Source organism: Sceloporus undulatus, chromosome 4, assembly GCF_019175285.1.
Source record: "Sceloporus undulatus isolate JIND9_A2432 ecotype Alabama chromosome 4, SceUnd_v1.1, whole genome shotgun sequence".
NCBI lineage: Eukaryota > Metazoa > Chordata > Lepidosauria > Squamata > Phrynosomatidae > Sceloporus > Sceloporus undulatus.
In genome coordinates, this window is record NC_056525.1 from 161,796,187 (window position 1) to 161,804,243 (window position 8,057).

Below are 8,057 nucleotides of genomic sequence, written 5' to 3' on the forward strand. Positions count from 1 at the left end.
TCCCTAAGCTATGAAAAGTATGGTTGTTAAGTAAGGAATCATTGAGCCAGGGCAATATTATTAGAAGAGAAACCTAGCCAATTGGTGTTCTAATATCTTTTCAATCAAAGTTTCACTGGATGACTTTTCTACCTTGTGTGATATCAAGTCTCCATGGTGTCAGATTTTCCATCACGTCTTTGTTGTTGTGTGCCTTCAAGTCATTTCCAACTTATGGCAGCCCTAAGGTGAATCTATAATGGGATTTCCTTGGCAAGATTTGTTCAGAGGGGGGGGTGACGTTGCCTTCCTCTGAGGCTGAGAGAGTGTGACTTGCCAAAGGTCACCCAATGGGTTTCTGTGGCAAAGCAGGGATCCAAACCCTGATCTCCAGAATCCTAGTCCAACACTCAAACCATTACACCATATTTGGCTCTCTTACCTGATTTTTTAAAACTAAATATGACAGGCGCTGAACCTGGTATTACTTACATAGAAAGTATGTGCTTTGCTACTGACATACGGTCACTCTGTTGTGTTCTGTTTCCCCCAAAAGTCATCCTAGGACAAAGAAAGGGCTATATCTGCTCAGAAAGGCATCACCATGTGTGTGTGTGGGTATGTGTGGGTGTCCCTTTGAATTGCTTGTGGTGACCTCATGAGTTTCATAGGAATTCTTAGGCCAGCAATATTCAGAGGTGGTTTTGCCAGTTCCTTCCTCTGAAACATAGCACACAGCACCTAGCATTTGCAGGCAGCTTCCCATCCAAATACTAACTAGGGTTGACTCTGCTTAGCTTCCAAAATCAGACAGGCCCTAAGGGACCTCCACCACTCCTAAAAAGTTATATTTCTCTGTCACTTAACATTTAACAAAACAACAACAAAAAAGCATGTCTTGGAGATTGGAACAATTCATTTATAAAGTAATTAGTTTCAATTACCATTGCATGATTTTCCCCAAATTAGTTGGTTGCCAGTATATTTGTAATTTGTACAAGGCATACTTTATACTCTCTTAATTCAAAAGAATTTAAAATGCTAGCTTAAAGCTACTTTTTGTTATCTTTTAAAGAATACATACATATGCCACTTGCATTTGGTTAAAAAAACAAATTTTAATAGAAGTATAGTGTCTAGATCAAGGGAAGTAATAGGCCCCACCTGGAATATTGTGTCTGGGCACCACAATTTAAAAAGGATGTTGAGAAACTGGAGCATGTCCAAAGGAGGGCGACTAAAATGGTGAAGGGTCTGGAAACCATGTCCTATGAGGAATGACTTAGGGAGCTGGGGATGTTTAGTCTGGAGAAGAGAAGGTTAAGAGGTGATATGATAGCCCTGTTTAAATATTTGAAGGGATGTCATATTGAGGAGGGAGCAAGCTTGTTTTCTGCTGCTCCAGAGACTAGGACCTGGAGCAATGGGTGCAAGGTTCAGGAAAAGAGATTCCACCTCAACATTAGGAGTAACTTCCTGACAGTAAGGGCTGTTTGACAGTGAAGCACACTCCCTCGGAGTGTAGTGGAGTCTCCTTCCTTGGAGGTCTTTAAGCAGAGGCTGGATGGCCATCTGTCGGGTATGCTTTCACTGAGAGTTCCTGCATGTCAGGGGATTGGACTGGATGGCCCTTGCAGTCTCTTCCAACTCTATCATTCTATGATTCTATAAAAGTATCTAATGCAGTTATGGTTACACCAGAAAGAGAAGTGTGGTGCAGTACAATCATAATGTTGGACCACTAAGGTCCGAAACACACTGCAGAAATCCAATCTGAAACCACTTTAACTGCCCTGGCTCAGTGCTAGAGAATCCTAGGAATTGTAGTTTATTGTGGAACCAGAGCCTCTGACAGAGAAGACTAAATGTCTCACAAAACTACAGTTCCCAGAATTCCCTAGCATTGAGCATTAAAGCAGTCTCAAACTGGGTTCTTTCCACAGTGTGTTTTTTTGACCTCAGTTAGACCTTTGTTGTGTAATTCAAGGAATTAATTACAAGTAACTTATCATTTCTGACTTATTACGCCCAAGATCTGGCATCTCTTTTGAAGGGATGAAAGGTTCAATGTTGTTTTCTAACATCAGAAGTGAACGAAAGGACACTGCCTTTCATGCCCATCAAAAGCAGCACGTCTGCCTGATCACTTTGTTCCTTTGCTGCCTGCCAGCGAGTCTTCCACAATCAGATTCAGAGAGTTTATATCTATGTTCAAAACCACCGAGATAGAAGAGGAGTTCTAGAGTTGTGAAACACCTTAATTACTGTGGGTTGGAGGCATTAGATCTGCTGACATGGGGCTTTCCAACATCTTAGGCTTTACATTCAGTGCTGGGATAGACAATTTTCATTTTGGTAAAAAGAAGGGGAGGGGAGAGAGAAAGAGAGGGAGTGTGTGTCAGAATTGTAGAGAAATAGATCTGCACTCAGATACTGTACAGAGATCTCCTGCAGGGAAACAGGCATCAATGAGAATTTTGACTGTGAAAAAAAGGAGGCTTATGAAAGGTTGTCCTTAAAACTATCGATAAGAATCAGATCAGAATCTACCAAGCCACTATGTATCTTATGCTCATTTTGCCAGTGGGAAGAGGTGATTGAACTTACTGGGACCTGTAGTAAGGGTCAGGCTGCATACTTGCTGTAAATGCTTCTTTCTGTTTTTGTTATTGCTGTTGTTGTTGTGTGGCTTCAACTAGTTTCTAACATAGGGACCCTAAGGTGAACCTATCACAGGGTTTTCTTGGCAAATTTTATCGGGCTTGGGTTGCTATTGCCATTGTCTGAGCCTAAGAGAGTGTGACTTGTCCAGGGGCACCCAGTAGGATTCATGGCTGAGCAGGGATTTGAACCCTGTTCTCCTGAGTCATAGGCCAGTGCTCAAGCCACTACATCAAACTGTGAGGAACGAACTTTTCTGGAACATGACCACATAGCCCGAAAAACCCACAAAGCTTTGGGTTTGCTTTTCCTGCAAAAAGCATAACACAGCTGCTCTCCATCCAGCCTCCACCATCAATCCCCCAAATTGTTGGGGTGATCTTTTAAAAAAAAATTTGCAATGTTTTGTGGAAATGAGTTAAGGAAATGAGAGAGGAACTGATATTGATATTTGTCCATCTATACTGATTACATCAAATACTTTTATGTGCTTGAATCCAAAAATTATTTTAGAATTCAGTTCCTATCTGGCTGTTTCTTTCTTCCTCTCTTGTACCAGAAATCAGCAAACAGTTCTTTCTTTTTCCTTGCTCAGAATGGTTCATAGATTTTATGTATTTTAATTTTGCTGTTTAGCTGCTTATTTTTGTGTTTTTGTTTTCTAAACTGCTCAGAGAGTATTTGTATTGGAAGGGTGGTATTTTTGTTTTTAATTAAATGAATATATTCTTAACAGGACTAAGCTGCATGTCTGAAAAGGGCTATGTAACCTTGGAACTTCATTAAAGATTTTTTTTTTTTAAATGAAGTAAATTTGTCTTAAATGGGACTATGGCTATAACTGAACAGATCTTGGCTGACTGTATGAAGTGCATCTGATGACAATGTCTAAGATTCAGATCTAAATGCCATGCTTTAAATTTCTCTTAACCACAGATAAAACATTGTGCTGAGAACACACATGCAGTATGTTGCTTCCCTAACCCCACAAAGAAACATCAACTAAACTTTTTGTGTAGTGTTGTGAGGCAACTTTTCAACTCTTCCTCTTGAGGCAAGGAGGATGTCTCAGAAGGTTTCAACAGCAGGAAATGGCCAAGGGCCAATTTGAATGCAGAATGTTTTTAATAGGTTCACAAGGGTAATACGATGCAAAGTTGTTAAATGTTTTATTCTTTGAAATGCAGTATATCATCAAAAATTTTGTACATGCAAATGTTCTATACATGCATACACAGGTTTGGATCAAAATCATTTCTTCTTTATGAAGAGGTTCTTTTGCTTCCATTTCCTTCATCGAAAAATCTGAAAGCCAGTGCCATTTTCACCGGTTATGGGTTTGTTGGTTTTGGAGTTTTGGTTCTGTTTTAGTGTGTGTGTGGTTGCAGGGAGGGATCTCTTGGGCATATTGTGATTAGCACTTACCATCCCAAATCATCCAACATTTCACAGATGAAAACCAGAACAGATGTGGCCAGGCAGCATCAGAGTGTGGACAATATGGCAAAATTTATTAATGAGGACGAAGACACAAGCTAGGAGACACTGCAGCAGTTTGCTCTGGCCTGAGCCTACTGGAAGAGCAGGGTTCCACCCTGTCCTTTCTTTTCCCCTCTGCTGAGTTAATGAAGTGCAAACTTCTTTTGCACTTTGAAATCAATTTGCTGAAACCGAAGGAAGCTAAGGACAAAGAGGGAAAGCGGAAGGAAGAGAGAGAAACTGAAACATTTTTAAAGCACCTGGGAGAAAATGACACAAAAGAGGATTAATCAGAACTGACCTTCCCAATTAGGACAGCTGGAAGGTATGCCATCCCCAAATGAGCTTGCCTCTTTTTCACTGCTGTCATCCCTGCCCATTCACTTGCCTTTTCTCTTTGGACCCAGTGTGCTCCATCTCCTCATTTTTGATGCTCCTTACTTGCTTAAATGGGGGTAGGTGAATGAGGAACAGCAGCAAGAAAGAGATGATGCAGGGACCCAAGGGCTCCAGGAGCTAGCAATGGGTTCCTTCTGGGCTGAAAGCCACTGTAACTGCCCAGCAAAGTTTTCAGTGACTACTATTTCTGACTCTCCTCCTACTTTCCAATGCACCTACACTTTTTAATGTGCAGGAAGATGCTCATGGGTTTCTTACAAATGAGCAGATGCACCTCAGTCTCTTCATGACCTGCCGAAAAGACAAATAAATTGGTCCAAGAACAAATGAAGCCTGAACTCTCTCCCAGAGTTACTAAACTGAGTGTGCCATACTTTGTCATATGACAGTAATACATATCTTGAGAAGACATGACTCACTGGAAAAGGCAATAACAGTTAGTAAAATAGAAGGTTGTAGGGAAAGATGAAGACCACATTGCAGGTGGATAGACTCCAATAAGGAAGCCACAGCCCTGAGCCTGCAAGACCTGAGCAGTGCTGTTAATGACAGGATAACTTGGAGGTCTCTTATTCATAGGGACACCATCAGTTGAACGCAGTTAGCAACAACAACACATGGCTTCTATATAACTGTAATGTTTCTCTAGCTTCTACTGATACTCACCTCCTTTGTATATAATGATACCTTTCTGGTGAATTTCACTGTGTGCCAAATCAAAGGGCTGCTTTTAGCCTTCAGAGCCTTAAAACGCTTGCCATCAAGTTACCTGAAGGAGGATCTCCTATCCTGTTTACCCATGAGTATCCAAAGGCCCTGTTTCTAATGCCCCCAGCAAGTGAGGCATGTGGCTATAATGCTAGCACCCCATTTGTTGAATAGTCCCCTAGAGAGGTTCACATGGTACTTACATTGTGGTCGTTTCAGTAGCATGATTTTCATCGTTATTGTTCCACAAGGCGTTTTGGTGCATCTACATATTTTTTACTCATTCTGCTGGTAGTTTCAATTTATTTGTATAAAATATGATGTTTTTATTCTTACTTCTGGTTTTATTGGAACATAAGATACTGCTGCCTCTAGGCTTTGTTTGCTATTGTATTTTATACTTTATATACTTAATTATATAATTTTTATATTCTCTGTACCAGGGATGTATCATGGGATACATGTTTTCCTCCCTGTGGGTTTTATAGTAGCTAGGCCCACAAAGGATACAATTTTGAAGAAAAAGGGAGGGAGTGTTTTGACCCAAAATGCCCTTGAACATCCCCCAGTGTGTGTAGGAGAAAAATGCACAATGTTTTTGCCTGACTGAGGGCTTTGTTCAACAGGAAGTCAATATTTATTATTTATTTATTTATACCCTGCTCTTCTGCCACTAAGGTTCTCAGAGCAGCTTACAATTATTATTATTTTTAATCAGATGGTTCCCTGCCCTCAGGCTTACAATCTAAAAAGACACGACACAAAAGGAGAAGGGAATGGTGGTGGGGAAGGGGATCAGGTCCAGCATTTCTTCTCTCCCTCTGAGGCCTGGACCAAGGCAGATGGACTGAAGGGAGGGCTCTTCATCTTAGTCCAGGCCAGGCCTGATGGAGCTGGGCCTGCATCTCTCCCTCCAAGGACTGATGGCACCACATGACTGGAGAGAGGGTACGGCTTCTTAGTTCAATATGTCACTTCCCATCGAAGGAAAGTCTCTCTTGGCCCAAAAATGGCCCAGACCAGGCCAGAAATGTGGCAAATATTTCCTTCATTCTCCCAAGGGAACACAGGATCAGGGGGAAAATGGGGTGCATGATAGGCAGTGGGAGGTGGCCTGTCAAAGCCCACCAACAGTTGCTCTCCCTGGTGTACACACAACAGAGAACTCTGGTTACTGAGATGTTTGAAGAGATAAATAAATATAGCAGGAGTGGGGAGCCTGTGGTCCTCTAAATGTGGATTCATAGCAATTCCCATTGTCCCTGCCTATTTATTATGATCCGTAGGGCTTGTCAGAGTAGGAGTCCAACACAGTCTGGAAGGTCACAGGTCCCCCACCTCTTGTTGTACTGTTTGAGAGGAGCAAAGGGTTGAGGGGAGAAGCTCCAGTAGGAAATAAGTTTTAAAACTCAAGAAACCAAATGACAAATGAAGAAATGGAAATACAGTATAAGAAGATGAGGGTCTGAGTGAAATACAAAGAAGGTACTGTATAGCATGTTGTTGAAAGCCCCACTTGTTCAATTTAACCCCCTTGCTGGATCCATGTAATTCATCAGACAACAAATTTGATTCATGACTAAAAAATGTTTGACATAGTGTAAGAAGTACCTTGTGGTACTTCTTTTCTTAAGACACATGACATTATCCCTAGCTAACTAAAGCTGGTGAAACTGGAGGATGGGCGGGGAGAAGCGGCTATCTAATTCTCAAAGCAAAACAAAACACTGAATCCATTTTTCAGTTTCTGGACCTATGAAAGTAAAGATCAGGAAATGAAGAGTCAGGAACTCATCATTTCCACTCATAGCAAGGTCCCTGTAAAAACCTCAAATGGAAAGGACTTTATTTAGTACCATTTGAGTTTGTCAACATACCAGCCACAAGAGAGCAAATTATAGTTTTCAAATATGGCTTGACACTTTGCTCTGCTCAGACTAATTACACATCCTCTGTGTAGATGGATGGCTTCCAGACACATGGTGTTGCTTTTCAGTACTGTGACTCTTGTTAAAATCAACAAATAGAACAAAGAAGAGGAGGGAGAAATCTTAATGGCTGAAGTAACCACATATTGCTTCTACAGGTATTAGCAAAAGTTAACATCTAGTCTAGCAACAAATCTATTTAGGAACCCATTTAGATAAGGTATAAGCCAAATATACTGTTAATCCATTTTGATGTTTTGCCTTTTTGTAAATGCATTGACAACAGCTGTTTAAAGCACATAATTTAATGCAGGTCAGGTCTTCCTGACACCACAAACCTTCTTTATTCTTTAAAAAATGTCATTTGTATTCCCAAACTTCCACAACCTCCAGCTTCTTAAGCAGTGTGTAGAAACTTATTCAGAAAGGAACGCTTAGTAGTTAAAAAGGTAAACTTTTTCTGTTCCAGCCAAATAAACCTTTCAAATATCAAAGTAAAAGTCATTATCGTATGTTAGAGCCAACAAGGAAAGCAATGCCATTTACAGAAGAAGCACATCCAGTGGTAAATGCTACCTGTTAAAATGTAGGTCCAAGGGAAAAAGGATATGACCAGGCAATTCTATAAATTAACTATCACATAACAAAGCAAATCTTTGACTACTACATGCTGCCTGAGCATGAGGGGAGCAGTAGTCCAGAGTGCACCTTGTTGCAGATGGCTGGTCTTGCAGACTCTTGGCGCATACAGTATTATGTTTCCCACTGAGCTAACATCCTTTTTCACTTTCTCATTGGAAGATGGTATCCACTGAGGTTTGGTTCCAGGATCCTCCGTGGATACCTAAATCTATAGGTACTAAAGTCCCATCAAATACAATGGCATAGTAAAATGGTTCCTCT